Genomic DNA, 8,158 nt, shown 5'->3' with positions numbered 1-8,158 from the left:
ACATTATTTATTAGAGTGTTCAAATATCGTTATTACGTCTTATCACTATATATTTTTATCATTAATTATTATTATTAATTAATAATTTTTCATTTTGGGCATACTTGTAAAACTAATGGTAGACAACATACTATATGACAGCCGGTGTATGTGTATCGACATCGATTTGCTCATTAACTGGGGTTTACTATAAAACCAAATTACACCATTTATATTTGTATTTGTTCATTATTTTTCGGACAAAGTCATATATTACAGCTAGTTATGCATATCAAACCATTTGCTTATTTCCAATTTTTCTGATTATTTTTGCTTTTTTTACCAGTTTTTATTTACTTTTATGTTTTTTTCAGAAAATCTATAAACAATAAGGTAAAATCTCGAAAGTACAGTTTGTTTTTTTTTTGTAATATAAAGATTTATTAATTTTTTTTTACTTTTTAGTTAGAAACTTTTGTTTTAATATTTGTTGTAGTTTTTAATTATATTATTTGTAGCACAATTACAAATTTTGTCTAGTACCTACTTTATCATGTAAAAGAAAGTTTTTTTTTCTGATTAAATATTTTTGCTAAAATTTAAGTTTTTTAAATGCTTATTTGAATGCTTATAATTATGTTTTTATTTGCTTTTTTAAGCACTTATTTTAAAGATTTTAAGTGATATAAGTCCCGAGCCCTGATTATTATTAAATATTTTATTTTATTATTATTATATTAAGGAATTATATTTATTATACTAATATTGTATGGGCCGTGGCTTAATATAAAATAGTATTTACCTAAATCAATATATTTAGCCATGGTAATGCCCCCATATTTGTATACAAAATACAAATGGTACAATATTATATATTATTGGGTCGCGTACTGACGAAACGTTTCGTGCATTCGAAAACGTCGCCGTCTAGACGAGATAACAATAATATGTTATCGTCGTCTGCAGTCGTCCGTGCGTCGCGTGATAAGCCATTATTCATAATAAATAACTAACAACTCGATCAATGGACAGTGATCGACGAACGCAGACAACGCCGGAGAGTACAGGACGCTCAGTCCTGTCTATAATGTTTTTATGATTGAAAAATACTTATGCGCTTTAAAATTGCTCATTTACAAACGTGATAACAATTTGATTGTTGTAGGTGGAAATCAAAAAAATACCTTGCCAAACAAGATAATAATATAATGTTTGCGTTTGGCCTGATCAATTCCTTTGTGGTCAGCTTAAAAATGACAATTCATTCGGACTGGATCTCATAAATAATATCGATGAAGGTAGTATTTGATTTATTTGGTACGGTTGTCGTTGGCCTCTTGGTCATAGGCGTGCGCAGACTTTAATTTCCGGTCGAGCCTGGAAGAATTAGTGCCCCTAATTTTTTTTGACACATTAACATACTAGGTACATATACATTTTAATTGTAATAATTGTAAATTTAAAATTGTGTACTATGTATATACCTATAATCAAGTTGTATGTACAATGAGCATACAACATTAATGTGCTAGACATAGGTACTTGTTTATTTTTTAAGTTAAAAATAGAATTACATTATATTAATGCATACCTAATGCATGGTTTTTTGAAATTTTACTATGCCCCTAAAAAGATTCCGGTCAAGCCGGGGCATGTCCAGCTCGCCCCGTGCGCACGCCTATGCTCTTGGTATATTAATTATAGGCATATATTTTGATATATTTCTACAAGGTTGTTACAGGTCTTATGTTGTCAAATATTTGAGCTTGTAACTGAACACAGTTAACATGATATCTAAACTCAAGTGCATACTAATTAATAATATTTATATTATATTATTTAAATTATTTTTTTAGTTATTTGTTATATACGATGACTACCTACCGAAAAACAACAATATAATTTCATAACAATATTTTTATACTTTCATTGAATGCTTATAAATGTATAATATTAATTTTAAAGTAAAAGTAATTTTGAATACTTATTATTCTAAGACTGTAGCATCAACCTTGGAAATGGTACAAGTATAACCACAGATCTGAAAAAAAAACTTAGTAATACGTGAATTATTTAGATACCTAATTGTTCGATTCGCCAAATAATATTTTTCATGTTTTGTCTAAGGAATATTACTTCAATACAATAATACCTACTACATCCTGTTGTAAAGTAAGAATTAAAACCTAGTTGTATATTTTGTAATTTACTTAGGAGGATTCACCCTCAATACCTTAGAGTTGGTCAGAAGCTATCTAGAGTAAATTACCAATATTTATAAATACTCCACAACATTTCTAGAGAAGAAATTCAATTTATGTACATACAATACAAGCAGTTTAAGAAGTTTTCATATTTTTAAGAACAATTAAGGATGTCTTTGTATAAGTAATTTATGACTTTTCTCCATGTTTACTTAGCATTAACTTTACTGAAATTTTAAAAATTAAGTTTGCCATCATTATTTATATATTTTTAAGTATCCAAGTTTGTTTATCATCACAAATCATATTTAGAATTCTGCAGTTCTTATGGTAATAACTGAAAAAAAAATATGTTGTTCTATTAGATTTTTTTCAAACTGATATGTTAAATACTTAAAGATTTTCATAACATTTACTGATTTACCTGTAAACACACTATATTTGCTAAACATAATATGACAAAGTAGACCAATATAATAATATTCAGAAAATAACTAGTAGTATACATTATTTTACTAATGTATCAAGTGTTAAATTGATAGACATGTACAACAGTAATGACAATGACCAACAAGAAAAGAATAATTTAATTTAAATGATAATTAATGTATGTCATTTTTATTAAATATTTGATAGTATTCTATGTTAAAAATCCCGTTAATTTCACTTATATTTTTAAAACATTTTAGAAGAACAAAATATGTTCCTTTTAATCCATTACATGCAATCATAATTTGATTACAAAATCAATTGACACAAATGATTAATATAGTTATACTAAACTAATTTAAGGTTATTAAAACATACTCGTTTATATTTATTTGTAGATAGTAAAACTAATATTTTTTAAGGTTATAGCCTTGAGTATATTATATACAAATAAAAATTGTAACTATTAGTTTTAAACAATGTACGTCATTAGGTTACCAACTTATAAAATTAATAACTAAACATAAATTTATATATATTAATTATTATGAAACAAACATTCCAGAGTTCTTCTACAAATCCCTAGATCAAAACAAGACAATTTTTAAGAACACCCTTTGATTTCCCAAAAAAATTAATATTGAAACAACCATTTAATAAAATATTTAATTGTTAAGGAATTATTTTGTAACTATGTATGTAAGTGAAATATAAACCCAATGTCAGCCATGGCCGTACATCTAAAACTTCAATTTTATTAAATATATATATATCTATATAATATTAAAATAATGAAGTTCATTAAATGAACACAATATACAATTTTAAATACATTTAAATAACTAACAAACAATAAAATAAAAAAGTTTAGTAAAATAATAATCAATATATAATTTTTTTAGTTTTAGTATTTAAAAAAAACATAATATTAATTATAGTCAATAATAAATAACTCAAAGAAGATTCTATTTTTATATAGGTTTTTAAAAAAATTCCTTTATTTTTTGTTGGTACTTAAATTTCTTAATAATTATTATTGTTTACAATACAATATAGTTGGCTATGAAACCAGTTTAAAATATTAACTATATTTTATTATTCATTTCAGATTTAACTGCAATTATGAAGTGAATACATGGACTATTTGTATTGTTATATTTTTAGTAACATTAAATCTTACTAAAATTAAAGGCTAAGGAGGTAGTACCTCTGTATAAGTAAGCCTCTTACAGTCATTAATTACGTTGGTTTTTTTATACATAAGGTACCTAATTGTTTGAGTTATAAAAGAATAAAGGTGAAAAATTGTTTTGTTATGTGTCTACATAGCTTCAATTTATTCTTGAAGCTTATTTTTGGTTGAGAAAAATATTAAATATAAATCAGTAGTTGCTAGTTTTATTTTCAGATTTGTAACTACTAGATTCAACCTAATTGGAAAATCCATCAAAATTTAACTATGCTTAAATGTGCAAACATTTTTATCTTTCAATAACCACATTTGATACTTTTCTTTTAAAATATAAATAATGGCATTTTACAATAAAATAAATTCTAAAATAAAAATTTAACTTAACATAATGTTTCAATAACTATTTATGATAACATTAAAATGAAACTAAGATATTTAATGGTAATTGTTTTGTTATTTTAACTTAAAATTTATTTATTTTTATCCAAATTGTTTGGTAAATATAATACTTTTTATTTTATTTTGAGGTTAAAAAATATCAATGTCTATAAATAAGATACTTGATAAAATGAAGTACTTACTAATCTAATTTAAAGTATATATTATTTTAGAATTTTAAGTTAATGTTCAAATATAATATACATATACGTATTACATATAATAATTTAAAGTTCTATTCATTGTAAAAATGTATTTAGTACTTTTTTATTTTATTTTATTTTTATTGAAAAATAAATGAATAAAAGGTAAAATTATTTTCTCGAGTTTAACTTAGATACCTATACGCAAAAACAAAATAGTAAATTATTATACATCTAACATTTTATTTAGTAGCTAGTTTTTATATACAGTATTTGGATCGCATCTATATCAACAAATATTTCATTTATTTCTAAAAAACTATTGAAAATTGTTTCAATGTGCTTCTAAGAAAATATATATCTATTATAAAATAATAGACTTTAGGTACCTAGACATTTAAATTAAATTTTTTAATTTTGGGAAAATGATAAAATTCTTTAAAATCATAAAATTGTATTGTAAAATGTGAATATTTACTCAATATTAGGTATTAATATAGGTGTTTGTAATTGTTTCCTTGTAAATATTTTTAGTTTGGCCTTTAAGTGCAACAAATACATATTAAAATACAATACAATTTTTTATTTATTTTTAGGATCAAAATATTACATTTTAGTATGAAATTTGTTATTTATACAATCATTTATTTAGTATTATAGACTGTATATTATATGACCAATTTTAATGACATTAGACCAAAACAATTTTATTAATGAAAATGGTGATTATTCAAGATTTTTGAAAACGTTAAATTGAACATGGTTATTTCCCTTATGTAACATCAATAATTGATACAAAAGTTGCCTACATAAAACGCCTTTATTATCAACATAGATTTTTTTCTTAAACTACACGACTTACCTAAATAATATTACTTATTAGCCTTCCAATAGTTATAACATATTATTATGAATGTTTTTTCTTATTCGTTATGATTTAGATTTTCGCCGACAATAGTGATTAATGCACGTACTTGTACCTAATAACAATAATAATAATATTAATTATATTACCGCGAGTGATATAAATTAGGTATATAATGGGTGTCTTAACTGCATTTATTATGAAAAAAAATTACCACTCAAGGTATTTTTACTCTCGTATTAGTCGTCGTTTAATGTGAATGTGTAAATTATTTGACATTTATGACACTTTAACCTACTAACCTCCCAACGGAGATGGTACACAAAACATAATCATATAGGTAATAGATTATGGGTGTACTTATACTCGTAGGTATGTTATAAGTGATGGACGTTATTACGAGTTATTTCTGTCTCGTGCGTACAATGCATTTATATTTATGTACTACACGCCTATTATAATAGGTGATCGTAATAATTATTAATACGACTTGTAACCTATGTACCTACTACCTATACAAATGTGTGTGTGTGTGTTTAATTATGTACTTTTACCCACAATATCCGGCGGCGCAAACTGTAGTGTTAAATTCCCGAGATTTAAGAACGCCATTACCCATCATTACGAACCATCTCTTCGCATATCAAGTATAATATATTATTATTTATTACATTATTGCAATAGGTTAGATGTCTTCATTTTTACACTTGTATACTGTACGTACAGGGATGGGCAAGATTCTTGAAAAAAAAGTAAAATATATACCGATGTCCTATATATTATATTGTTTATATTAAATACAATAATAATGTTTACCTACTTTAAACAACAAGATGCATTCATAATTTTTAAAAATAAATTCTTTGGATATTTAATTTTTTTTTACCCTTGGATTCATATTCAAAAATAAATACTAGGTACAAAGATACATTTTTTTTTTAAATTACTATTTTAAAATAAAATTAAGTGTAAAATAGCCATAGGTACCAGGTCAGTATTTACTTCAATGTTATTTATTGAACTTAGTTACCTACTATTAGTATATTATTATTATACTTGGTATATTTTTTGTTATTTAGGTAGGTATGTTCACTTTTAAAAGGCATATGAGGTATCTATTTCAACTTAAATATATTATATGAGTGACGATAATACCTATCACTTAATCGGAAATCCGGATATATTTAAAAAAATATCTACCCAAATCATAGCGTTCATGCGTGTTCACATATCGGAGAAGGTCTCGAGATTAGATTATGAACTTAATTAGCTGTACTATAATAATTTATCTAATTGTAAATAACTACCTAGGTAATATAGAGGTATACATAATATAGCAGTGCATCTGTTTATCAAATAACAATGTAAATCGAATTTACTGGTCAGTGGTCACAGAGTCGTGATCCTAAACTAAGTGGGTTGAAAAATTTATATATTGTATTCTAATACTATATTGTATCATTATTATACAATTTTTTGATTTTTACGTGTATATTTATATATTTTAATCAACGAATTTGTATGAAAACGAGCGGTAAATTTTGTTTACTCAACACGAATAAACGATTGCATTATAGGTAATGTTTGTAGATACATTTTAACAATTAAAATTATTATAAATGCAATGTTAACCCTATTCAAAGTACGAGTTCCAAACACCCGCTAAAATAATACAGTAATAAAACCGAAAAAAATAATATAACACCTATAATATGCCTACATATCTATTATTACCTACCAGCTACCATGCTGGTATATACAGAATAAATACAAAATCGTGCCATTTTGCCATAGAAAAAAATAATACGATATTATTTTAATAACTGTATAAAGTATAATATAGTTGATGGATTTCTGCAATATTATCGACAGGCGTCGCACCTATAGGTTATTATGGCTTGGGACTTATAGCACTTAAAATCTTTAAAATAAACACTTAAAAAAGCACTTAAAAACATCATTATAAGCACTCAAATCAGCATTTAAAAAACTTAAATTTGAGCTAAAATATTTAATCAAAAAAAAAAAAACTTTTTTTTTACATGATAAAGTAGGTATTAGCCATAATTTGTAACTGTGCTAAAAATAATATAATTAAAAACTACAAAAAATATTGAAACAAAATAATTAGGAAAAGTTTCTAACTAAAAAATCAAAAAAAAAAAAATCTTTATAATATATTGTATTATAAAAAAATAAAAATTCACTTTCGAGACATTTTGCCTTATTGTTTATAGATTTTCCTAGGGATTTTCTGAAAAACCCATAAAAAGTAGAAAAATTGGTCAAAAAAGCAAAAATATCAGAAAAACTGGAAATAAGCATATTTTTAAAAAATCGTTGAAAAAAGCAAAAAAAAGCACTTACAAATTTCATAATTGAACGTGTTTTAACATGCCATACACTTACATAGCACTGTACTAAATTTTAAGCCAATCCATAAAAATAAGTAAATGCTTTAAGTCCCAAACCCTGGTTATTAATCATTTGTACTCGAATTTCGAGTAATTAAATACTCTATGTCTTTAAATAATATTAACTACCTAACCTAACATTTATATTACTATGAGTTATTATATATTATAAATAGGAGATATTTTTTTATTATTATTAGCTTATTACGTATTTTGCGTAACTTTCTAGGCAGGCGACAGTAAGTTGTTAAAATAAATACCTAAACAAATTAGATATCAGTTGGACTTATGTAAAACGGCGTATGTTCGTTAATCGTAATACATTTTTATGTATGTAATAATAAAAATGAGTTGTAAAATAGGTTCAAACGGTATCACTGATTACAGCAAAGTTGTAACATACCTAGGTATCTATAATAGATACTCTTATAACACGCACCTATATCACAGTGGTGACTTTTTAAAATCATAATTTTATCGTCACGAGCAAAATA

General features: G+C 24.6%; 1 long non-coding RNA gene across 1 annotated transcript; it reads left to right on the top strand.

Annotated features, from left to right (window-relative positions):
- Window positions 1–967: 967 nt before the first annotated feature.
- LOC132926295 (uncharacterized) lies at window positions 968–3,847 on the top strand. Its single transcript, XR_009661402.1, has 2 exons — window positions 968–2,367; window positions 3,721–3,847. It is a non-coding gene; the product is annotated as an uncharacterized LOC132926295 (long non-coding RNA).
- Window positions 3,848–8,158: the final 4,311 nt, after the last annotated feature.

Source organism: Rhopalosiphum padi, chromosome 3 (assembly GCF_020882245.1).
Source record: "Rhopalosiphum padi isolate XX-2018 chromosome 3, ASM2088224v1, whole genome shotgun sequence".
Taxonomy (NCBI): domain Eukaryota; kingdom Metazoa; phylum Arthropoda; class Insecta; order Hemiptera; family Aphididae; genus Rhopalosiphum; species Rhopalosiphum padi.
This window is presented reverse-complemented; position numbering and strand designations above follow the sequence as displayed.